We start from the raw sequence: 26,521 nt of genomic DNA, 5'->3' as shown, positions 1-26,521 counted from the left end.
CAAACAAATGAACCACATTTCAATGGTAGACTCAAAACAAGCGGTGAAATCTCCTAATGACCCCAAACTCTACCTAAGTGTTCCCTCCTTTTCCTTAGCACTCCCAAGGATGTGCAGAGCCTCCCTGAGGAATTTCTGCAGGAGTGACAGAAATAAGCCTGTAGGTGCTATAAAGGGGTCTCTAGGCTTGCCCACAATGTGGCTTTAGTTTAAAATATAGTTTTAAAAATAATTGTAAATAAAATAAAATGACCTTCCCTTCAGTCCAGCGGGAAAAATCCAAGCACCTCCCCTCAATCCCCCGGCAGATAATAATGCAGCTGCATCACTGTAAGTAAAATCTACCATATTGGATATATGCTATTCAAGTATGGGTTGGGAAGACCTGATATATGACCTAAATCACTCTGCAAGCAACCAATGGGAGCATTTAATGCTGTCACCCTTCCCTATCAGTCCCCACCAATCTGCAAACCAGCCCTGATCTTTCACTGCGCTGCTTACCATTGTGTTCAGTACCTGCCCTCACAAATACCAGCAAAGATGCAGGGGCTGAAGCTTCACCATGCTTTCTGGAAAGGGTTTTGAAAGCTCAGAAAGCTCAGAGCAGCAGGAACCTCCTCTGAGTACCCTGGGCTACGGCCCATGGCAGCACCAACAACCTGGTGCTGTGTGCGGCCTGACTTTCCTCTCCAAATATCCTCACCACAGCCCTCAAAAAGTTGTCTGTGGTGCCTTTGCGGACCTTTCAAAACCATGAGGGCACTTCCCAGAGTTAACAACAAACAACAGGAAGCTGGGTTGTTCTCCTGCAGGTAAGAAAAAGAAAGCAAGAAAATGAGCTGATGTGAACTGGTGCTGCTGAAAACACTACCCGGATTCATCCGATGAGGCATGCTTCCTTGCTCCTGTCACAACATGAGCTGTCTTGTGAGCCTCACGTTGGGCTCAGAAATTACTCATCAGATATGGAAATGAGCCCTCTGAGGAACTAGTCAGTGAGAACAATCACAAAGTCTTCACTTCTGAACAAACAGAAAGAGTTTGGGTTTGGGGATATGCTTTGGGGATACCAAACTATCTACAGTTGGGGGCTCTACTTTACGGATCCATTTCTCTTCAAATGTTTGTTAGAAAGACACAGTGTTCCTTCCTTGGAAAACAAGAATAACTTCAGAGGTTAGGACTGAGCTGTGATTTTTTATGGCCTTGCCAGCATCAGTAGGGGAGACACGAGTCACCAGCAAGGTCAGGAAAGCAACCATGTCCTGACGAAGACTCCCTGCTTCATCTGGCAGCAGCAGACTTCACCAGTAGTACTCCTCAGGGCTCCTGAAGGCAAGCACGGTGGTTTGTCATGCATAGACGTTATTCACACCTAACTGGAATTAAACTGCTCCCTATTCCCCCCTTTATTTCCTCTCTTATTTTCAGAGAGCAGCTCCCTGAGGACAAGTCTGTCCATACAAAGAACCTTCAAGGCCACGGTGTGGTATAGGGGGTACAGCTCCTAAATAGCTCTCATTGTTCCCACACAGGAACTTCAACTGAAACATTAAAAGAAAAAAAGAATTGCATGTTTGCTAAAAGCTTTTTTAAATAGAAGAAGCCCACTGAAAGCCACCAGCTTGCATGTCAAACAAGCTAACTTTAACTTGAAATGCTACTTGAGCAAAAATAGATGCTGCACTGTTCTGCAGAGTGAATATATTAATGGAAGAGGGTAATTCGTGCTGTAAGAGCAGGGAAAGCACTGAGCTCTGAAAGCTGGAGCTTGTCAACTGACCCTCAAAATCCATCCTCAGAAATTTGGGCGAAAGGTTGTTCTGTTCTGACTTAACACTCTCTGTCAGGGGCTGATTAGGATCTAGACCCTGCACTCAATAAACCCCTATCAATAGCCTATCTTTTGTAAAATCATAGAATCACAGAGGCTCAAAATGACCACCGAGATCACCGAGTCCAACCCCCAACCCACCCCCACCATGCTCAGTGACCACGTCCCTCAGTGCCACATCTCCATGGTTCTCAAACACCTCTGGGGACGGTGACCCCACCACCTCCCTGTGCCAGTGCATCACCACTCTTTCTGAGAAGAAATTTTTCCTAATATCCAACCTGAACCTCCCCTGGAGCATCCTCAGGCCGTTACCTCTTACCCTATCACTGGTTACCTGGGAAAAGAGGCCATGGATGCACCTCTCCTGTCCCACCTCAGGTAAGACTCACATGCCAAACCAGAGCTGGTTGGCTGGACCCAGGCTCTTTGGTGCCCTAGGACAAAAAACCTTACTCAAGGTTTTGCTGCTGTACCTAAAACAAAGTGTGCCATACAAGAAAGCTGTCCAGGTATAGACATCTTCTGGCTTTGTACCTGTGCTAACGTGGTGAGAATTACCCTTTTCTCCCATGTGCTCAGGAGAGAATCTGCACGAATACCTCCAACCAAGAGCCACGTTAGTGTCAGGCACAGCTCTAACAGAGGTCTTATTTGCAAAGCACCAGGTTCCAAATCCCTCAACGGCATCCCATTGCGACGGTACGAAGAGCGAGGCGGCTCCATGCTGCTGAGTGCCAGAAGGAACGCCGATGTGCCGGCACTGCCAGGCCCAATGGGCACAGGCTTGCACCAGGCTGAGCTCACTGGTGCAGATCCCCAGTGCCACGACCCGTCTGCTCCCTGCCCACAGCCACCGGCACACAGCACTCCTGGAAGCTCTCCGAAGCCGCATTTGCAGCGACGTGTTGCTCCTGAAGGAAAACCACAACGCGCTCGTTTCAAAGCAGCCAGCTGATGAGGAACAACAATAGGGAGAGGGGAAAAAAAAAAACCACCTGGCACCACTCCCCCTTCTTTCTCTCACGAGAAGCTTATAGTAATTGCAAAGCATGAGAATCTGAGCAAATGCTCTACTTGGGCAACTGGGGCCATCCCTGCAAAAATATGTGCATCTAGGGGCTGTGAGCGTTGTGCAACCAGCACAGTACTGAGCCAGATAAGGCAGAGACCTCTTGCTGGGCTCCACAGAGACACACTTGTAACTCCACGAAGCTGACTCTGGCTGAGACAAGTTGCTTTAATTTTCTCTCCCTCCCTCCAGCCTTCGCAGGGGAAATAATACCAGCCTACTGCTTATGCAGTTTGAAGCCACCAGACGGTATTTGCAGAGCTGAATCAGAAACCAAAGAAGCCTCTGGTAGAGCATGGGAGGGAGTATGGCTTCTCTGCGCTGGGAGCCTTCCTCCCTTGTTGCCACACTAAAGGCTTTAAAACCTTAAGAACATTCTTTGTGCAACAAGGTCAACTCTGCTCTGGACGCCGACGTGCAACTCCGACGCATTACATTATTTCATAGAATCACAGAATCACAGGAAGGTCACACCATTGGGAAAGACTTACAGATCCTGGTTTCTCCCATCAGCTTTCCAATGCCAGCACACGTGCCTATCGGCTGGGAGAGCCAAGGGAAGCTGCTACACATCACCTAGAGACCTACAAATCCTCTGCCACAGACAAAGCAGTGAGTGTGCTGCCAGTGGCAAAAAATAACAAGCAGGGAGCACTGTTCTGAAGCAGTACGTCCTGGAGCAGAGAGGCTGCAGCTGCAACTAGCACGGAAATGCTCCCAGGATGGAATCCAGGTTTTGCTCTCAGCAACGACTGCACAGCACCACACTGCTGGCAACCCCAGCAGGCTGTGCAGCAGGCTATTAGCTTCAGGCTGAAAGCTCTCCTTTTGCAAACCAAAACCCAGAGGTAATATCTCTTCGGGCCCTCACTGTTATTTCCCCCATGTGGCTAAACCAAGAAGCAGTTACCGTAGATGAGCAGGGAAAAGGGGCAGCCACGTGCCACTCAGTGTCACAGATGATGCACCCACAAGCAGCAGGCAGAAAGCCCACGTGAAGCAACTGCAGGGAAGCGTGGATGGAGCAGCAAACGCTGGATGCTGTGCCAGATGCCTCTCTGCCAGGGCACTTCTCAAACATGGCCACTATTTATTGTACCAAAGTTCAAGAGGAGAGGGACAGCAGTAGAAGTACCGGAGCTAAACACACGCTGTGTGTTTCAACTACGAGGCTCTGACGCACCTTCCTTCCTGAACCAAAGCCTCCTGAAGGTTTTCACACACTCTCCCTCTTGGCTATACAACCACCCCTGCCCCCTAGAAGCCAGGGCTGTAGAGCAGAAGAGCTTGTCCTGTACACGTGTAGCTGGGTAGGAGAGCAGGGAGAGGTCAGGTGCCTTGCAAAGCAAGAAGATACCATATAACAGAACGTAAGGCACTCTGTGCTTTTCTCTGCAGCATGCAACGTGTGCTTTCAAGCTGGGGTCAGCCAGAAATCTTTCCCCTAACAAATTCTCTGTGATTGCAAAGGCACTGGCAATCCCTTTGACATTTCTAGCTTTCTTACTGGGCTCGTTATGGCTGTGACATTTGGTTTTTTACTGCACAGGTTACACTCACTGTAGAGCAATGCTCTTCTATCCATATCAGTCGCCAAGTCCTCGAAGCACTCCCATGCAGACTCCTCAGCAATACATTTCAACTGCCTGACAACAGTTCTCATTTTTATTGTATGGCTCTTGCAGGCTCTTCAGAAGTCACCCAGGGTTCCTCGCACACTGGTGGAGAACCACAGTCAAAGGGTTTGAAGCAACCATGATGCACCCAGTACGCCTACTGAGGCTCTCTGGAACTGAACACTGACTTCTGGGTGCCTGAACTTGCAGGAATTAGTGTTTCAGTCATCAGAAAGGTGGGGTGCAAAACAATGGTTTTCTTAGAGGTTGTAGGATTTGATGGCAAGCACACAGGCATGATACAGGGTAAGGAGCCCTGGCACGGCACCCTGCCCCGCTGTGCACACACAGCAGGCTCCAGGCCAGATGCAAGCACAGGGACTCAGGCTGAGCTCTGCAGGCTGAGCTCTGCAGGCTCTCGTTGCAGACAGGTTCTCACTCCTAAAACACCCGGTGCATCACGTTTCTGCCACTGGCTAATTCTTCCTTAGGAGAAGGCATGATGGAACAAGTGCTTCCAATCAAAGAGGAAACTCAGCCAGTCAAGAAAATCCTCCCCAGGCGACCAGGCTTTATTTCTCCCAGTTGGCTCAGCCTCATTTCTCAGTTCTTTTATGAACAGCTCTCAGTCACCTCCAGCTGCTCCCAGCAGACTACATGGAAAACAAAACTACAGAAACTGGCTCCACCTCCCTCACAGCCCCATCACCATTAGGGCAACTAACAGTACTCCAGTGTTAGGAGGCGTTGGTTTCACCCACTAAACCCTGGAGCACCCACATCTGTGTGTAAGTGCACCCTCTGATTGCTGTCTGAATGATGTCCTTCCAGCTCTTGGCCAGCACGGAACTGGTTGGATCAGGTTGGATATCAGGAGAAATCTCTTCTCAGGAGGAGTGTTGAGGCAGTGGCACAGCTGCCCAGGGAGGTGGTGGAGTCACTGTCCCCAGAGGTGCTCAAGATCCGTGGAGATGTGGCACTGAGGAACGTGGTCAGTGGGCATGGTGGGGGTGGGCTGGGGGTTGGACTTGGTGATGTTAATGATCTTTCCAACCTTAATGATTCTATGAAATGAAATGTAGCTTCCTGAGCAAAGAGGAGGGATAGGTTTACCTGTAAGATAAGACAACTCGCGGCTAAGACAAGGACAGACTGCATTCAGCAGCTGCGCTCTCTCTTTGTGCTACTGCAACCAGCCTGATGCAGCCAGTCAGTATGGGATTCACCTCACCTACAAGAGAGACACCTACATGAGAGCCCATCATCTGGAGCCTCTTTGCAATCAATGAGAAGAGACAGGTGCAATCTGTCTGGCTGGTATCAGACATCTGCATTAGGACGAGATGAAAGCTCTCATTTCCCCTGCTGCATACATATGGAGGCGAAGGGGAAGCAGCGGAGATGTTAGGCGTCAACATCTAAAGAGGTGAATTGCACTCTGATGTTTCTTACCATGCACTTTGCTTGAGCACTTTTCAGAGAGGGATCATTTCAGAGAGGGATCATCTCGCGTTTCATGCTTCACCCAACATGAAAGCACTCCCAGTCTCCAGGGCCCAAAGGTAACACCACACTTCAGATGGTAGAAGAGGGGCTCTGAAATACCTACTGCAGAGAGAACTCCACAATGGAGCACTCCCTGGGACGACGTTCCAAATGGATCCAAGTCATTTTGGGGGCTGCCAGCCCGGTGAAGAGGAGCCAGAGCTGCAGGTCCCAACCCGCCTCTGCGTCAACAAAAAAAGAGTGGGAATAGTCCCAGGGGCCAAGCACTCTGTGCAGTGAGAACCACAGGGCCCTGCCGGGATGGGCAGAGAGGGATGCACACACACAGCAGGGTTGGGTTGGGGGATGGCTGCAGAAACGTGCAATCTGCACACACCAGGAAGAGACTTGGGATTTTCAGACCTATCTCTTTTTCATGACTTCTGAGATATATGATTCTTTGGGCCTCGCAGCATTGGAGCTCAATACAGACGAACGCAAAATAATGAGTCTGGGGGCAGGAAGCCAAATTAGAGAGCACGTATTAAATGGAGCTGTGGTGCTGTTAGACTGACCAGGGAGGAAATGGAGGAGGTACTGTAAGATCTGCGAAGCCATCAGCCCTAGTGCTACAGAAAAGAAGAAAACTAAGCTCAAACAGGGACTGCAGGCAGAATAACTTCCCTGACAGCAGGATGAATGAAGAATAAGTTGCTGCATTAAGCCCTCAACTCAAACAGACAAAAAAGCATAGAAGGAACTGCGTGACATTTACCTACCGAAGGGTTCAAAGGACAAAGAGAAGTTTGAATTAGCTCCCTGAAAGGACGACTTCCTGGTGGCAGAGCTTTTTCTTCTGCATCCATCCCAGTGTATGATCACTGCCAGGTTTGTGGGCTCCTACCTCAGATTTTAACCATCATTCTCCTTATGTCTGAGTCTCAACAGGCACCCGCAGAGCCAGCCAAGCTAAGAAGGAGCAACCAGTGGTTGTCCAGCTGCACGCGCCAGCTGCCAGCTACAGCCCATGTCCACAGCAGGAGCTGTGGGACTATTCTAATTTGTTGTTTGAGTTATTTTTTAATTCCTTCCTTTCCCCCTCTTCAGGGATATAAACTGAAGGCACGCTAAGCTGCAAATTGAATAAACTTCGTTCTAGGTGCAGACTTTGCAATAAAGGAGAGGCAAACCTGGAGCGTCTTAAGAGATGCTGTCCTGACTGCCAGCCCATGCTCACTGCAGTCAACATCATTTTTCAACTGACTTCAGCAGAATTTGAACAAGACCTTGTAACCCTGTTGCAATGCAATCACAAGCCCTGCCAAAAAACACGCGTTTATTAGCATGCTCTGAAAAACCCCAACCCTCTGCTACGCATTCAGCTTTTGCTGTCTTCACAAGGAGCACACTCTTCAGACAGCGCTGGTTTTGAGGCCCCTAAACGGGACTACAGAAGCAACTCTATACTTCTATATTGAAAACTGTACATCTTCCCCCCTAACACTCGTGCTGGATTTCCTTTGTCTTCTTATGAGCATCTTACAGATGCCTTGTTTTCTCTTCAAGATGTAGGGACTGCAGGTAGAGAATATGCACAAATGTGCTGGTAGCTGCAATTCCCAGCCAGCTGTCCTGGGCCTTCACTAGTCCCCAACCAGGGACTGGGTGCAGGCACTCCCACAGTCTTTAGACCCTGCAGATCTCTCCCCCACAGTGCCACTATTTATTGCTGAAATCAACGATATTTAATTCCTACAAAGCATTAGATGAACCAACTGGCTTCCACCTGGAGCTACAGTGCAGGAGATTGGGACCTGGAGGGCTTCCCGAGGGCAGCAGCAATGTGTGTATTTGAAGTGCTGGCTCATGTCACACACCGCAGAACCACTGAGATGGCTTTCTGAAATCCCATCTCCACGCCTGCCCTCTGCCAACAGGGAGCTCGCTGCACTGCTGGCTCTGAGGGCAGGGACCTGCTGCATGCATCTTCTCAGCAGCCCTTGGAGCACGGAGCAGTCTCAGTCCTTTTCCTCATCTCCACAGGCAGAAGCTATTCTTCATTTTCCATCTGCAAGCACACCAAAAGACTCATCCTTTATGTACGCATTCAGCAACATAAGCTTCAAGAAAAGACAGCCTGACCTGGGACGTGCTGAAATACTCCACCTTCCCTTCTGACTCCAGTTGATCTCTAAAGCCAGCTACCACCAGTGTGATGCAGGGCCAAGGCTACAGCCCCATTGCGGAGCCAAAGGAACAAGAAGATAAACCAGAACTCCAGGAATTACATTTCTACATAGGCATCTTCCCTCTGCAGCCTCCCGTTACTCACCTCCCATTCTGAACAGCTTTATCATCTGCTCTTCTATGGTTCCTCTGAATTAGCCCAGAGGTGACCGTATTTCAGTGGCAAATTAAACTGTCACAACACATTCCTCTCCACAGTGCTGCGTTGGTTTTCTGTTTTAAATACGTGAGCCCGGGCTGCCAGAGAATTGTTTGGGATAGATTAGATTAGGTGCCTGGGAAACAAGTTGGAAAAGAAGGAAAGATTTTGCTTCTTACAGAAACCTACCTGCTCCCTCCCAGGAAGCTTTTTATCCAAGAATACTCAGTCAAGTAACTGCACTTTTAGACTGACTGTTCTTTCCGTGAGAAGTGCCTCTGAGCAGCTGACAAAAAGAGAGATGGCTCATATTGGAATGACCTGCTACGAGCATATAGCAAGATTCAAAAGCTCTGCTGTTTGTTTCTTTTAATCAAGCCCTGCCCCCCTCCCCATCCAGAGGGCTACATCATTTCTTGTCAGTTGCTTGAGTTTTCTTATTATTTTTCCAATCCGCAGCAGACCAAGATGCTCCGTTTTACTACAGGGTATCAATTCATTCCTGAAGACACGATGGAAACACAAAGGATTTGCACGGAGAAGACATTCACATCTATTTGAAGACCACACAACTGGCTGCTCGGCCATCGGGCCGGTGAGAGCCTGCACATTCCCCCGTGACCATCAGCCACACCAGCCCATGGCCTCCTTGGTGCTGTGGGAAGGCAGCAGTGTTTCTCCAGACCTGGGTCTCAATCTCTCAAGTCTTTCTTTAGACGCATTCAGGATGGTCACACGGGTGTTTCTTTCAAGCATGGGTCTTTTGAGAATCACAGAAGATCCTCGGCTGGAAGGGACCCACAAGGATCGTAGAATCGTTTGAGCTGGAAGGGACCCATAAAGGCCATCTGGTCCAACCCCCCTGCAGTGAACAGGGAAACCTACACTAGATTAGGAGCTCAGAGCCCCATCCTGGCTGACCTGATCATCAACTCCAACTCCTGGCTCCATACAGGACCACCCTCAGAGGCTCAATCACCAGCCCCATCCACCACATCCCCTCCAGCAGCAGGAGGAGGTAGAAAGCAAAGCAGGGACTTGTGTGTACTTCCTTGTCCGTCAGCAGCCACACTGGCTGCCAGATGGAGGTCACAGCACATGGCAGTACAGTGATATCCTCCCCCTGCCTAGCCCCCCAGGCAGCTATCCCACATCAGGGCAGCTATGATATCATACACGGATACGAGGAGAGACAACAGGAAAGTCAGTTACAGAATTAGCACACGCAGATGCTGGACTCTGTCCCATTAACCTTCAAGCAACATTGATGTTTCATCTACTTATATTGAAAAGGTCGGCTTCTCAAGCCCGCTCTCGTTCTACGAGATGAGCTCTGGTACCTCAAGTAATAGCATAATGGAAATGCTAAGTCACAGCCTGGACCAACGATTGAGCACCTGGTGGGAAGGCAGGGCCAATCCAGGCCAACCCAGAGGAGCTCAGGTGTATGCAATGTACCTGAGTGATTGGAAGAGGTGGAGCCAGGATCCATCCCTTCCCAGACCTCATTTAAGGGTTGGTGGTGGAGGTGAGGGTATCTTGCTGGAGATCACTGTGTACCTGAAGCCTTCTGATGGTAAGTAGCTTATTTCCTTTATTTCTGTACTCTCAGCCATTGCATTTGCGCAAACCCTCGCTTGCTGCAGCCTGGGGCCTTGCTACTCTGCTGTTATTGCTGTGCTTTCTATCATGTTACAAATACAAAGCACTCTGACCTCTCATCCTTACTCTAACAAAGCCAGATGCAGGAACAGGGCACAGATACTACTGCAACTACAGAAATAGAGCTAGAACCATGCCAGGCAGCTGCTGCTGTTGCTACATGGGTAGCAAAAAGGACAAGTGACTAAACAGATCACTTGCAGAGTAATTTCATATATTCCAACCTACTTTATACACGTTCCTCTTTGACTTAGAGAAGACTGTGAACAGAGCTGTACACAAACCACAGAACTGCTGAAGATAATGCAAAGCACGAAAACAGCCTCAGCACTAGAGCAAACCCTGACTGCTTACGTGATGGCAGTCTGCTACACCAACAGACCGCTCATGAACGGAGCTCACTTCTTAACAAGCCTCTAAAGAAGACCTCCACTTCCTTTGCACAAAAGCACTTGCAATGAAATGACTCTCCTTCAGAGACCGTTCACCAGAGCCTGCTTTTCTCAAGGGAGGTGCTGGCTCTCTTTCAGGCCAGGCTGGCAGGACAGCATGCATCCACCTTGCACTGCAGCAGCATCAGAAATGCCTTCTCTCACAGATCTCCTCTTCCACTCCTCCCTTCTCTTCCTGCAGAAGGGGAGCAGAGCACAACCCCCTGGTGTGTGCTGGTTTCTCTCATTTCATTCCTGCTCTCTGGCCTTCTATATCTCACAGCCTTCTCCCACAAACAGGACATCCTCCCCTTCTTTTTGAAGGTTGCAGCTCCTCCCTCTGCTGATCTCCAAGGATGCTAAATAATCACATGTACAGGCCTCTTCCCAGGGAACTGTAGATGCAGCAATGTCCCTATTTTGCATTTGTCACGTTACTGCTCCTACACGCATCTAAATTCAGCTCCATCAGCTCTCAAATTTAACTTCAGTGTGAGCAGCTTCATTTGTAATGGCTTTAGTAATGCAAGAAGAAAACTCTGCTTACAGTTGTGCCCAGTGCTATGTACTGTGTTACCAGAGCACCCTCACCCAGCACACCCTCCCCTTCTAGCAGCTGTGCTGCATTAATCTACCCAGCAGGAGGGTCAGCATTGCTCCCAGCAAAGAAGAGGTCTGGTGAGCCAAAGCAACCAGCTGGGCCAACAGCAGAGATGGAGTCAGGACTCCTGGGTCCGCTGCATTTACCCACAAAGTCATCTGTCAGCATCAGACTTGAAGAGCTGGATGAGCTGTTTGAAGAGCCCGCTTCACTCTCAGATGGATGCCCAGGCAGGCTGTACATTAATGCAGGTACACCTCAGCCAGCATGGAAAAAACAGGGCATTTTGCTGCATACACTGCAAGCTGCAGAACTGTATTCTGGCAGCAAGAAGTTGATGACTGAAGTTTTATTTGTTACTGAGCTAGTTGTTAAATAGTGCTCATTCCACGTTAAGGAGAGACCAACAAGCAGGTGGCAACACAGATCATCTCGAGGCATTTTCCTTTGGATATCTATAATTATAAACCAATTATTACCAACTTTGCTCTCCCTCTGCAGTAAATAATTAACTGCAAAAGCATGCTCCTCTCGGCCCCATCCTCCCTGATCCATCTGGCTTCAGGACTACATGCTGCCAGGACTGCTCACTATAGCAGTGCACTCAAAGAGGAATGGTGTGACTTCCTTCACTTCAGCAGAGACCATTCCTTCCCAGTACAAGGGGGTATCATCATGTAACTCCTATACTTACAGCCGATGTCACTTAGATACATCAGTTGCATGAAGATACAAAAACAGGTCTGCCATTTGATCCTGGTCGTTCTCTTACAATACCAAGACAGTGGATTATTCAGTCCAAATCAGACTGAATAGGCACAGGGAGAGCAACAAGCAAAAAGAAGTGCTGGAAGAACGCTCCAGAATGGCAGGAACACCCTTCTCACAACAGCTGGAATGCCAGGGAGAGGCAGAGCAGCACTGCCACTGAGCAAACATCTTCACACAGTCACTGGTTTAGTTCAGCTGGCGACAAAGAGTTGAGTCAAAATCTCCACTAAGGTGGAGTAAAAGGGGAAAACGGCTCATTTAGACTCAAAAAGAGAGGCTGAAAAATAAGGCAGAGGAAAGAATGAAAGAAAGGCCGTGATATACTGAGAGATAACAGTATAGGGAGAAAGAAAAAGGGGAAGGGAAAAAAATAACTGAAATAGATTCTAAGAATGGCTCATGGAAAATGAGAAAAGAGAAACCATGAAAAAGTAGAATGAAAACTAGAAAGACAATGAGAGAAAGAGGAATGGGACAGGGCAGAGCAGCTGACCAGCACTTAGCAAATGTCATTTGTTTAATCTCATCATATTTGTCAAATAATGTACTTGATTAATATTCCTTTTTGGCCTCCAATGAGCCATACAGCTGATGAAATACCATTTTGTACACTTAAAAGCAACGAGTGCATTTGACTCTTACCAATATTAATCTAATAGTACATCTATCTGCTGGCTCTAAGTTTACACTTCAAAAAAAGGAATGTTAAATACAAAGCTGGTAATAAATTACCATTAGGTACAAGAGCCTGGGGTGCAACTGTGCTGCTCTTCTGGGCTGCCCGAAGCAGAGCAGCACAACACACCTTGAAAGATGGCAAGCTGGGGCCTGGCTAGCATTCCTGCCCCTTCCCTTCTTCACCAGGAACTCTACACAGGGCAGCCTTTGCCTCAGTTTTCACTGTGTTGATTTTTTTTTTTCCCTCACGTTCAACTTCAGAAGGCTCTTTTCACTCCAACGCATGGAGTTTTGGGTCCCGGTGACAAGCAATGGGGACAGCCCAGCCTGGATGAGCAGGAAGGCTGGAGGGCATCCATGCTGTTGGGCTGTCATTTTGGGAATTAGGTGTTTGGAAGCTGCACTTCACCTCCCCGAAAGGTCAGGGAAGTTTGGTGGAAGACAGTCATGTGGCAAACGGTGCTTTAGTACCACTGCTCTCCCGAGGGATGCTTCCTGAGGGCTAGCAGCCTGCTTCACTGCTTCTCGGGGGAGCCAAGAAAAGGAATCAAGCTGCAGTTGTCAGTCTGCTTCTCCCTCTCTGCTCCAACAACACCATAGGAGTCCCCTTGCAACGGTTTGTGCATGGAACCTCCTTCAGAGCTTCCCGGCATCCCTTTTCAAGCGACTCACAGAGCCTGCAAAAGAGCCTCCCTTAGGCCTTTGGTCTTGTTTCACCATCGTGGCACGAGCGTGACCCCAAATGGAGGTCATTATTGCTAATTACCAGATCACTTAGCACGAACACAGGAGGTATAACCGCACCGACGTTCGCACGGAGATCTGGAGGCTGTGCTGACAGCACCCACCCAGCACAGCCCGGCAGTGACAGCCGCCAGCCTGCAGGCCCACCAGCAGGCCGAGCTGGGAATTCCCTCAGCTCCGGCCACCCTGCTGCTGAAACAACGCCGTCTGCACGTTGTTAATGTTGTTAATCAGACCGGGACTGCGCCGGAGGAGTGGGCTGCAACGCCTGGGTGCGTGAAGGAGGGACAGACGGCTTCACAGCCACAGCTCTGTTACAAGCACTGGGAAAACCGTGCGAGCTTTCATTCTCCAGCTGCAAAACCTGAACACTTGAGAGCTCTGCAAGGAGAAATACACCAGCAATCCTGACCGAAGCAGCGCCCGTGCCCCCTTAACCCTGATGGCTCGGGCTGTGTGAGGAAGAGCGGCCTCACCCCAGCCCCGCGTTGGCGCGAGCAGTCGTGGTGAGCGCATCCCTCCCTGCTCTCCTGCACAGCTCCGGGTGCCCGAGGCACGCAGTGCTTGTGTCGGGCTCTGCAGAGGAGCGCAGCCAGTGGGAGCTCGTGCCTATCGGGCTGCCGGGAGTAGCCGCACGGAGCGACGGAGACAACTTCAGGTACGGAACGTCGCGGCTCTTCCCAACGCTCCGGCCTCCGTCCGCCCTTCTCCGGGCACCCCGCAGCTCGCAGCCCTCCCCGATTCCTCCCCGGCTCTTTTGTCTACGGCCGACCGAAGCCCATCCCGTGCGGATGCGGGCGGGCCGAGCCTCCCTCCCGTCCCGCGGAGCCTCCTTCCCACCGGGCCGCCCGCGGGCTCCTCCCCGCACGGGTGCAGCCGCGCCGCAGCGTCCCTCGGAGGAAGGGAAGCGAAGGGAGGCGCCGGCGGCCCCGCAGCCGCACGCCCCGCGCTCCGCCACCTGCGGGCCGCCCCCCGCCCGGGCACCGCCCGCAGCGCGCCGCGAAGGCGGGGACGGCCCCGCGGGTGGGGGGGGCAGAGCGGGGCGGAGGGAGGCGGCGGCAGCGCCGCGCAGGTGCCCCCGCTCCCCGCAGGGCGCCGCCCGGGGCCGGGCCCACCCGCAGCGCGGCGGCGCGGAGGGGCGAGCAGGCGGGGCCGCCCGGTACCCCGCGAACAGGTGGGCGTGCGGCTGCAGCCCCCGTGTGCCCCCCGCCCCGTCCCGTCCCCGGTCACTCACCCGGGCGGGATGCGCGTCCTGCGGAGGGCGGCGGAAGTTTGCGGTGGAATAGCGCTGTTTTGCGTTTGGTTTTGGTTCGGGTTTGTTGTTTTGTTTTGTTTTGTTTTTTTCCCCTCCTCTCCGGGGGGAAAAAAGAAACAAACAAACTCGACCACCGAATCGAGCGATCCCCCCCAGTCCTCCACCGCCCGGGGCTTCCCGCCGCGCTCAGCCGTGCGTCGGACCGGCGGCGAGGTGAAGTTTCCACCGCGGTGGCGGAGGCTCCCCCGGCGTGCCGCGCCCGCCCCGCATTGGCACCGGGCGCCGGGGCGCTCCGTGCCGCCGCCGCCCGGACAATGTGCGTGCGGGGGGAGCGCAGCGGAGCGGGAGCGCGCCCCGCCGGCGGCCGCGGCACACGCCCAGGCTGCCGGCCCCGCCCCGCCGCCACTCACGGCCGCCCGCCGGCCCTGATAGGCGGCCCCCGCCGCCACCGCCCTCCGGGTGGGCTGCGCCGCCCGTCAATCACCCGCCGCGGCCCGCCCACCCGCGGCCTGGCTGCGGGGCGGTGGCGCTGCGGCCGGCCGGCCGGCCTGTGGCGCTTGGGGCCTGTCGCCGGCGCGCCGACTGCGGGGGGCTCCGGGGGCGGCCCCGCGGGTGGGGCCCTCGCGCTGCCGCGGGGCTCCCCTGAGCCTTCTCTTCTCCAGACTGAACTATCCCAGTTCCCTCAGCCGCTCCCCCGTCAGACTCGTGCTCCTGACCCCTCGCGGCTTCGTATCCCTTGTCTGGACGCGCTCCAGTGCCTCGATGTCTTTCTTGTAGCGAGGGGCCCCAGACTGCACACAGTGCTCGGGGTGTGGCCCCACCAGAGCCGATGAGCACCGCGCTCCTGCTGGCTGCACTACTGCTGATGCGTGCCCAAGCTTTGAGGCAGGACTGCAGAATATGGCTCCAAATAAAGTCTGCGCTCCTGGTGCTGCAGAAACGCTGTTCGCTCTGATGCAATTCTCAACCGCATCGCCACTGCTGGTTGTTTCCATCAGAGAGGTATCTGGTAATCTGAAAATGGATCTAGAAGCCATTGTTCTAGATACTGCCGTTGACACGGTGAAAGGAAAGCTCGTGCCCTGCAGAGCTCAGGGCTGGAACAGATTAAGCAAGCTGTGAGGACACCTGCCGAGAAGCCGTGCAGGTTTTTTCAGGTCTCACAGACTGTTGCAGAAGCACAAACGAACCTGCTGGAGCACTTCCCCTAAGCTGGAACACAAACAGACAGGTCCGAACAAAGAGGACGAAACTTCAGCTTACCTTGAGAATGTTTGCTGGCTTCTAACAGGACCTCCAGCTTCGGAACAACCTCTCCGTTCTCCACGGAGCCAAGAAGAGCAGCTTGCAGAAACACAGCATCTCTCCCATGCAAGCCAGCAGCAGCGGCACGCACAAAGGTGATGGGTCTCTCCACAGGCAGGCACACGTACGCACGGCGCACCGCCTCTCTGCACTGCCTGTCTCATCTTGTCTTCGCCCTTCTGGTGAGCAGGCAGGTACTGGAGCATACAGGGATCTTGCAGTTTGCACCCTGCAAGCAAGCTTCTGTTTCTCAGTACCTAAGTGGCCCTGGACCGATCAGGGAGCAAAAGACCCAAATAGGTAGGGTAGTAGAGGAGCGTAGTAGACAAAGCACTCGGAGAGCGGTGACGCACTGTCATAGGCTGCCCAGAGCAGCTGTGGGTGTCCCGTCCCTGGTGGTGGTCAAGGGCAGGATGGATGGCGCCATGGGCAGCCTATTCTACTGAGTGACAGCCCTGCCTACAGCAGGGGGATTGGAAATGGGTGGGCTGTAAGGTCCTTTACAACCTCATGCATTCTCCGATTCTATGGAAGCTATGGGCGAACCTCGTACTTCTTGGACTTCTCCCTGGCCTCCAAGTACCAGGACACACCAGAAGCCTGGACTGAAGCTGCCTCTTGCTCATTCTTCAATGCTACGATCACATCCGGACATAAGATACCTGAGGACTACTTGTTGTTGGCACGCTGCTGAAAGACAGAATGGCAGAATCAGTTGGCAGAATCATCTATTGGTGACTCATAACCACACATAGGGTTGATGACATAAAGTTGTGAGGACACAGAGAGTGATATATCTTAAGTACGCCTGACGCTACCACCCCTCCATCCCTTTTTTGATAAAAGGACAAAATACTGGTATAAGGTGTTGCTGCAGACAGCATAGCTCCGTAGCTTTTGGCAAAGCTAGACAGATTTACACTAGCTGAGGATATAGCTCATTCCGTGCATAAAAAATCATTCTTCCTGGTCACATTCTTCCTTTTTTTTTTTTTTTTTTCCTACAGGAGATTGCCTCTAGAAGACAGAACCCTCTTATTTAAGCACAGGAGCAAAGCCACAGCAACAGCAGTGCAAAATGCACTACAGATCAGCTGGCAAGGTTGTTCATTCTGCTAACAAAACTCCCCCAGTTCGTCCTTTGATATCTCTAACAAACTCCTCCACCCGCCCACAGCTGCCCAGTGCAGCTCCTGTGCTCTGTGGCAAACCTCAAGGCAGGTGCAGAGAAATATGTACCTCTCCAGAAATGCTGCAGTGGTACTAACTATCACAAGCCTTTCTTGTCGGGAAAGGAAGACTAGCCTAATTCTGGGCCCACTGACACACGGTGCAATAAAAAGGAAATGAGGAGAGCATCACAAGATCCTTACTGCCACACTAACGTTGTCAAAACCAAACCTGCAGTGGGGTTGAAGGGCTGCTCTGTCATTCCAGTGCCTTCAGTTTTAACTCATCATCTTCACCAAACTGTAGCATGCATGTAGGAGGCCATAACTCACGGACTTCCTTCTCCCATCGATAATCATGTGACGTTTTAAAACAGCAGTCTAAATTTAGCCCTGGAAAGATATGTTACTGATTTCTGTAAGTGCTGTGACCCCCAAAAAATAATTCCTTGATGTTGTCATTTCCTCTTCAGCCTCTGCAAGAAGGAGGTTAGTGTGACGTGAAAACATACAAACACAAGTTTGTAACATTGAAACTTAGGCCACCAACTTAGTTAACAACTGAACTCACTCATCAGGTCAAGGCTATCTCCAGAAGTTTTGAGATGTTGATCTTTTTTCGAGGTTTCTCTAGTAGGATCACCCACGTCATTGCCAGCTTGAACTCAACTCTCTTTTGCCCTGTAAAAAAAAACAAAACAAAAAAAAACCCATGGAAACTTCTTGTGATCATCGGTATCACCAGCAAGGCAAACAACTGCACTTTTGTAGCTTCACGGGGATATCTGAATACATCCCAATTTTGCTCTCAGCAAAGAAAGTCTGCACGAAGGCCAGCTGAAGGGTATAAGTTCTCAGTAGGCAGAGGGTAGATGAGTGGTGTCAGGTTCCTTTTGTTGTTTTCCTGCGTCTTCTGTTCCTTTGCCATATCCACAATCTCACCCAGCCTCGTCCTAATTATGCTGAGTACTTCCTGGTTCCTTCTGTGCCTTTTGTGCCGTCTCTACATTCAGATAGTCTGTTGGTCTGTTTTGCTGGATGTGTTTTCCTTCTCTCTGTAATTGAAACTTTCTTGAAGTGTTCAGAAGGAAGATTGTATCAGTGTGTGTGCTCTCCATATCATTATCTCTGAGAGCACGCTGAGAAAAGCAGGGATTCTGACGTGCTTTCCCACAGCACCATATTCTTCATGATTACTTAATTTATTCCTTCTGCAGACACACCAGGCTCAATAAACCTTCAGGTACTTCTGTTGCTGGGATGTTGTTCTTGCTCATCTCTCGCCGAGCTTCAGGGATAAGCAGTGTCAAGGCAGAAAGCAAACTGATAGGCGACAGAGTTCTAAAATTCTGAGTTTTCTAGAGGATGCAAATTGTTTCCTTTTACTACCTGACAGTGCAACACAAGTAACTTGCCATGGCAACCAGTTTACGAGACAGAAAAAAAGTGAGCACCCCCAGGTGCTTTGTTACTGCAGTAAGGGAAGAGGCTGAGACCTTACCCTTTTTGGTCTCCATTGAGCTGCACGTCATCTAGGTAAGCCGTCAGTAGAAATTTATGCTGTGTTTGGTGCAAGTTAGCTGCTGCATGAGCCTCTTTGATACTTGGATCAAAACTGAAGTGCAGTCAGAAGGAAAGAAGGAAGTGCTCAGAAGAATTGAAACAAAGCTGGATTCTCAGAAGCACAAGGCCTAATCCATATCCGCAACAAGCTGACGCAACTCTGCAGATGCCAGTAAGAGATGAACCTGTTTCTTCAGAAATTAATTTGGTTTCCATCCTCTGGCAGTCTCGGTTCTTTTCCCAATTTCTTTCAAGAAAACTCTGCTCTGCAGAGCTGGGAGTATTCTGGAGTTATCTGGGACAGAAGATGGCATAGGCTCGCAGAGTCTGTGTTCACATCCATTCTCTTTACAGAGATGCTTCTGGGAAGGGCAGACTTTTTGGTATGCAGCTTACTTGTGTTGGTGAGAGAACTGAGAAAAGACAAAGTCACGTGGTTAAGGACAGCGAGGGAAAACCCTCCTAACTGCAAGGAGAGCAAAACTGATCTCCGTTAGCTCAGAGGAGGAGGACTGTGGAAGCTGCTATATGTGCAAGTGTTCCTAGAAGCCAGTGTGCTTAAGGTAGGCTCATTTGTTAAAAATGAGCAGGCCTAGGATAAATACAGAATGTTAGCTGTACACCTGAACTGGAAAGGGTGCCTTCTGGAGGACAGTCTTCGAAAGTGAAAGAAAAACAGAAAGTTTCTTAATCCCTAGGCTACTGACGAGGTATAGGTAACACTGCTCCCATTGTGCAATAGAATAAATAGGTGCTTTCCCTTTCTGTTCTAAAAACACTCTATCCCAGTTAAAGTTTAGCTTCTTGATATAGTATATCAACATATATCAATATATAAAGTATATTGGCATAGCACAGTTGTTATAATGGTGAGAAAGTGGTGAACAGTGAGGAATGGCAACCAGCCTTCTGGGCTGAATTTACAGGTAAGGCTGCTGTGGCTCCCAGACCATCCTTGTCTGACTTCCCAGTGGGGCTGTAGAGAAAATGCTGCTAGATGACAAGCCCCAGCAATATCATACCTTGGAAAGCAGCCCCTGAGAGAAGCTCTTAATGTATCAGATAAATCTATACAGGGATGCAAGGCTATAGCTTACTCCTGACAGTGAAGTGTTACACTGTGAGTGACTGTCTATAGAAACGCGACAGGGGAAATGGGAGTCTTCTGCAGCACAAAGAAGCCAAGAGGTAAATGGAAATCATTGATTACAAAAAAAAAAAAAAAAAAAAAAAAAAAAGCATGGTAAAACTACCCTACACTATAATTTAGAATGGGAAAGGTCTGTCAGTTTATCCTTGCTACAGGTTGCACTGAAAGGGACACAGCCACAGTAGATGTCACCAATGCGTACCATCATCCCAAGGGTCTGGGGCTCACAGAGATATCTAAAACTTGGAACAGAAGTGCAGCTGAGAGACCACGCAGAGGAAGAAGACCAGTGAGTCCTGGTATCATTATTTTTCTTCAAGTCAGACCCTGAGCAGAACTGATTTCCTGTAGTAATCAATTAACCAAACCCTGAATTAATCCATCAGCCCTCAATCAACAAACAAAACCTTCCGCTCATGTTATCTCCAGAAATATGACATTGCTTCAGATGACCCAACCAGTGTGTGAGCCCACTTTGTTTTTAAACCTAAAAATAGCAGCATTACAGATGTATTAAATTCTACTAAGTAAAGCACTCGAGCTTCTTTTAACTGAATCATTTGAAAACGCTGCAGAAAATTCTGGTTAGCTATAGCAAAATCATCAGTCTTGGAGAGTACTGCAGTCCATGATAGGATCTTTCTCATCGTGGACTTCTTGTTTGAAATGAGCACAAGAATTCACACAGCACCTTGCCAGGTTCCTGACCCAAGGCCCCCAGAGCTAGAGAAGGATTCCTATTGACTACATCGATTTTGCTGCCGGTTGGATTTGATCAGTTATAAACTGCATATAGGAACTCATAGACATGAGACATTCTGGTGTCATAGAAGGTAAAGGCTTTGTAATCACTGCTTGTCTTCCACTGTTTAAAAACACAAACAACTGCAGGCTCTTGTTTTATATTTAAAAAACAACAGCAATTCCCACACGAAAGTGGACATAATTAAAAATCTGGCCAGTTCTAATGGGCCGGTCTCCTTGTAGAGATACCTGTAGGAGTAAGAATCATATCTGCCTTATACATGATATGCAGTAGTTGATAATGTGAGACCCTCAGCTGTGAGGACAGTGGGGTTTCTGGACTTCTGCTGGTGGGGGAAGGGATGGGGTATAAATCTGACGTGTAAGTTTGACACTAATGAGAAATAGTGTTGCTCTTTATAGTTGTGGCCCAGTCTGAAACACACTGCCTTCTACACAAAGTGCCCCCTTTGCTCCAGCAGGTGTTTGCTCAAGTTTCTAGCAAATCTTTTTGTGTTTTGTGCTATTTCACAAGGACTGTAGCTGATCACACAATGAGTCTGGAGCCTGAGATACTTAGAAATGATACAGATTCCTTCATGAAATGCTCCCCCTAGATGAGGGTGACCAGAGTTGATAAGTATCCCATGTCCACTTCCACTCAATCCCAGGCCTCCCCAGGACCAACAAAGGTCAGGTAGAGTAGGAGGTCTGGTAATGTAAGAATCCACAAGTTATGGGCCATGCTGACTTTCCTGGCAGTGGTTTGCTGGCATGAGCACAAGAGCTTTTGCTTGCTGTCTCCTTCAGTCAAACATCAATCATTCTCTTGGAGCCTGATTCTCAGATCACCGTACACCGGGAGAGGTTCTTGCCCTCACCTTCCTACAACAACAGCTCAGGTCTCTGAAAGTAAAAAGCTGTATTTTTTAACAAGCCCTCACAATATTTAGGCCCCTTGTGACTTTCCTTTTCAAACTTTTCAGAGAATTTTGAACACACACGCACCAACAGTTTCTTTTGGGGGCAGCTCGGATCACTTACCATGCTCTGGGTCATCTATGTTACTTGTGCTGACAGGAGCCAGTCTTCCAGGCATGGAAAGCAGTTGGGTTGCTAAGGGATGTCTTGCTCTCTCTGTCATTTCTGCATTTACTGATGTGTGACGGATTTATCTTTGTGGAGTTCAAGGCTTCCATGTAGCAGATGAGTTTGTACTTGAATCTGAGACCATCCTATAGTGTCCTGGAGGGCACACTGAAACTATTCTCCCTTCTTTAAAAAGAATCTTCTTACTCCTTTGTCAATTAGTACAGAATTTCTTCCCTTCTACACTGCGGAAGAGTTGTTAACTACATCTGTTTCTCAGAGATTTCAAAGCAGTGTTGCACAGCATGCACCCACAGTAAAACTAGATAGAATTAAAGACACTGGTGGTTGTTCAGTTGAACTACTGGTTTCTTTTCCTCTGATTGCTTTTTAATGTGCCAGCTGCACTTTGTCTCTCGCCCTACCATGCTTCCCTCCTTCTCATCATCAGATGCATGCTGCTTATCCTTTTCTGTCACGTCCTTCATTGATTTCTGTTTTTCCATTTTCCATAAGGAAGAAGGAACGGGCTGCCCAAGGAGGTGGTGGGGTCACAGTCCTTGGAGGTTTTCAAGAAAAGAATAGGTGTTGCACTGCATGATGCAATGGGGCTCAGCGGGCATGGTGGGGATGAGCTGAGGGTTGGACTAGGTGATCTTAGTGGTCTTTCCAAACGTAATGATTCCATGATTCTATGATTAGGAGCCCCGAACCTCTGTTCCCAGACCTCCTGTAAGGTTCCTAAATCATGATGTCCAAGCAACTTGTTGCAAATTTCTTCTTTGGCCTCCAGCTCTTGATGTTGCCTTTTCCACTCCCGGTGTACTTCTGCTGGGGAAATACTGAGACTGATGTACCGTAACACCAATTAGAAGTGTGACGTGAATCCAAGTGATTGACTGAATTTTAGCCATTGACTGTGAAAGCACGAGTAAGCTAATGTTAATCTACAGATGTTGTATTAACACTGAGAGTTTTCCCAGTCCTCATTAGCAATACACTTTGATAAGGGTAGAAAGTATTAGCTATGGTTTCCCTTCAGTAAGCTGTTTAATCACCAGAGCTTACTGGCAGTGGGATTTGGGAGACTTACACGATCACAAAGTGTATTAAGAGTAATACAATACTCTCCAGCTTTCCTGTGATATCGCATGGAGGAAAGAATGGGTGCAGGGCTGCTCTGTTCCCTAATTTAAGAGGCTCCGGTGTGTTTCACGCGTTGTGTGGGGGGTGAGGGCTGGGCCAGAAGCTGCTGCCTCCTCAGCCAAGATCTTCCTCATTTTTAGGGGTGTACTTCTAACAGCTCTCCTGCAGCTATCAGCACATGCCGGTGGACTTGTTATAGCACGCTGAACGGCACGTTCTTGCTGGCTCACTGGGGCCTGATCCAAAGCTTACTGCAGGCAATGAGGAAGATTCGTGGACTTCTTCAGTGGCCTTTGGACTGCCCTGCGGACACAGAAGCACAATGGCTGGTGAGTACATGCATGAGAGGACTCTCTGTTTCACTCCAAAGAGATGGCAAAAGAGATTCTGCATTCCAAACATGTACATCCTGGAACAGTAAATCCAACGTGAATCCTACTTAATAAGTGACTCAAAATCACTTTCTCCCTCAGTTTCTGAATCATCTGCATCTCAGCCTTTTTGAGGTTCTCGGGTAATGGGATGAGAAGAGTGCTGCTTCTGCGGTCATCCCCGCATGCACTGATTTCCAGTCACTCCTTTAAAATGCGCTCTATCACCGAGCAGCTCTCATGTAAAGATCTCAGACATGAAGTAATCCTTCTAGCATTTTCTAGAGAAAAGCTGACGGCCATTAAACCTGTTTTACAGGTGGGTGGGCTGAGCTCCAGTCTGACAGAGATCACAAAGCGCATTTAGGGCCAAACTGCCTGAGCTGCCACGTTCCCACAGCAGCGATGACCGCTCAGGGGGAATATTAACCTCCTTTGTTAGAGAAGAGCGCCCAGGCAGAGGGGAGGGCCACGCAGTCTGCTGCAACTCCACTTGTGTACGTGCACACATGACTACAAAGTAAATAAAACTAGCTGGCCTCGTGCCTTGAATCCAGGAGTCCGCAGAATGAAGGCTTAATGTATGGTAAACCAGAATGCCGTGCTCGGCCCTTTGTGCTGAGCCATCAGGCAGGTGAGAAGGTAAAGCTCAGGCCGGGTGCTCATTCCTGAGTCACCTTCTTCAGCATTTGTTATTGCCTAGCGTGTTAGCTTGCTGGATAATAAATGACTTCATTCACTGCAGCAGTGAGGACACTATTAAAAATTAACTCTGGCAAATGATCTTGCATATTTTTCAGACAGAAGCAGACAAGGGAGAAGAGGAAAGGAGTGCTGTTGAAACCAGGTTTGCAGAAAGGGCAAGTGTTGAGTTTTTATTAATGCAGTTAGTTCAGGCTTCAGTTTAGGAAGTGCTGTCGTTGGCAATTGATGATCAAAATTCCAGGAGCTGAAGGAGCTTTGTAAGGTAAAAAAATGATCTGAATAGAGAAGATGCAATAGACATATTGTAAGGGAGGTCAAAGAGTCAGATAAATGTGGATTACTTTTTTCAAGCGTAATGTTTTAATTGTTTGCAGAAATAAATGATTTTATTGCTTGGATGATATTACCACACATGTGGAATGTGATCCATACATGAAAAATGAGCTGCTTCTTCAAGTATTGCACCATTTTCTCACGATACCACACTTACAACTATATACCATCCATGGTAGCATGCAGAGTATATTTACCAAAATGGAGAGCTTGCATTAAAAATTGGAGGGACTAAGGCAGCTTGCAGATAGATCCCTCATTTTCCTGGCTTCTCTTGCCTCCAGCACCCACACAGTATCCATCAAATTGTCTCAAGACAATCCCTCTCAGGCTGCATTTTAAGCAAACGTAGGGCTTGGGCAAGATGCCAACCTGCTAGGCTCAGAGCAGGGAGTTCTGCCTGTGTGCGCCCTCCCACTCCCACCGCCTGCATGCTGCAATCCAGTGCAGGGGAGCTCAGCTTTCAGCTCAGCAAAAAATCACTCAGTGCTCCTTGCTCCCTTTGCGTCGCTCAGAGAAAGGGATGCGATCTGAAGCCTGCTGGCGCTGATATTAATGATCCCACTGATGACAGAACGTGCCTCTCGTTCTGAGAGCAGAAAAATAAACTTCAAATCCATCACTAAACATCATTCAGATGGCTTTGATACAGCAGCGAGCAGCATGCCCCATCCTGAGCCCAAGGTTCCCAGAACATCGAACAGCTCAGTCTGTAGATGGCTTGATATCCGTGGGGAGGCTGGAGGGTAACATAAGCTTCGCTGCCAGGTGCAGTGACTGTGCAGGCAGATCTGCCCGCTGGCTGCCACGCTTCTCCCAGAAGCATTTCACAGTTGCTGATATCATACTCCGTGCTGCAGTCTGACGGCACCTATCGAAGGGCCAAGGGGTGCCCCGCATGTACCAAATCACCTGCCGGTCTCTGCGTACCACGGGTATTTGTAACTACTAGGCTTCAGCAGATACATCGTGCGGGGAAGATGCTATAAAGCTCCTGCATAAGCAGGATTAAGAATTTCCTGGCTGAAGGCACTCTTTTATTGCTGTGTCCACGTTGGAGACTTTTCCCAGCTCTTCCCTTCTCTGTTGCACTGCAGTGGCCGTGGTGCTTGTGCACCTTCAGCATCTGCCTTCCACAGAGCTAGCTGGTAAACAGCGAGCACAGCTGAATGCTGCACACCTGTGTTTCCACTGGCACTTAAGGAAATGTGCTCTTTGCACTAGTTTAACCCTGCTAGCTAACCCTGACCTGCTACTGCAGAGGATAATCAACTGATAACTTAGAAATTAGCCAGCTGCCACTGTTTGGTGTGCAAGATTGCTGTGAATGGTTAATGAATGTCCCTGTGATAGCCCAGCCACTGAATGGCATCAGGAGTGACTGCTGTGGGTGCTCAGAGAAGGACAGGTTGGTGGTGAGGTGGTATGAGACGTTAGGGAGTGCCCACATTTCGCATCCCCGCTTGGTAGTATTTTAGATGCGTATATCCATATTGGCCTCCAGTAAAAAACTACCAGAGCCAAACACGGTATACAGATTAGAAGCTCTCAGAGAGGAACTGGATTCAAATTACACATTTATTCTTGGTTTTTGTGTAATGCTACTGAAACGCATGAGCTTCTGCTCATCTCAGTGTATGGCATGAGTCACGTCTCGGCATCCTGTTGTATCAGAAGGAGTCGGATATAAATCCAGCACCGGTTTGTCCCCTTTTTATTTTCCAAAAGCTCAGATCCAAATTGGAAAGGAAATTGTCAAAAGTGCATCTCTGTTGCTAACAGCGGTGGGCAGGTCTGGAAGTGCAAAGTCTTTGCTTGGACTGTAGGAAGTGAGTGGAGATGACTCACAGTGTTGCAAGACAGTCCTACAGACAACAGTAGTTAGTAGTCATGAGATGCTTCCATTCTTATTTCTGTTCTCTGCTGCAGGGATCTGCAGAGCGGAATATTCAGCTCAGGAGCTAGGAGTTTCTGATAAATCACCGCAGGGATTTACCCCAGGGTCTCTTCTACAGTGTTTCAAGTAAAGAGGATGCTGGGATGGAGTATTTAGCTAACAGCGTAATCATGCAGTGATGAACTGCGGAGTTCACAGCCAAAGAACTGATCTGCAAGCAATGCTGGAGGCCTCCCGGCAGACAGCATGTCACGTCCACTGCCACGTGCTGTATCCTTGAAAGCAGACTGTCACGAGGGGAGTTGGAGGTAGGTGTGAGATTTGCACGGACTGTGATGTGTTCTATGGTTCCATACTCTGAAATACCACCTGAGCAATTGTCTTTGTTTCACCTGGTGTGCTGAGATATGTAACAGAGCTAACTTGTACTGACAGCGTATGAAAAGTACAGGAGCATACCAATAATCCATCTTCTGTCAGCACTAATCTAACTTAGCTGCTGGAATAACAA

At 49.4% G+C, this 26,521-nt stretch overlaps 1 protein-coding gene across 10 annotated transcripts in view; it reads right to left on the bottom strand.

Annotated features, from left to right (window-relative positions):
• The window catches only part of HRAS (HRas proto-oncogene, GTPase), a 53,916-nt gene that overhangs the window by 22,270 nt on the left and 5,125 nt on the right, over window positions 1-26,521 (bottom strand). For 2 of the 10 annotated variants that reach the window (XM_046941474.1, XM_046941476.1), the window contains exons 2-4: window positions 21,514-23,007; window positions 17,245-18,988; window positions 15,802-16,533 (exon numbers count right to left, since the gene is read on the bottom strand). The gene's annotated coding sequence lies outside the window, so the exon portion shown is untranslated. Of the gene's footprint in view, window positions 1-8,342; window positions 8,495-8,585; window positions 14,889-15,801; window positions 16,534-17,244; window positions 18,989-21,513; window positions 23,008-26,521 lie in introns of those variants that run through there. The other 8 variants (XM_046941479.1, XM_046941480.1, XM_046941481.1 and 5 more) reach the window with 8 other exon arrangements.

Source organism: Gallus gallus, chromosome 5 (assembly GCF_016699485.2).
Source record: "Gallus gallus isolate bGalGal1 chromosome 5, bGalGal1.mat.broiler.GRCg7b, whole genome shotgun sequence".
Lineage (NCBI taxonomy): Eukaryota > Metazoa > Chordata > Aves > Galliformes > Phasianidae > Gallus > Gallus gallus.
The sequence above is the reverse complement of the archived record's forward strand: the minus strand, read 5'-3'. Positions and strand labels throughout refer to the sequence as shown.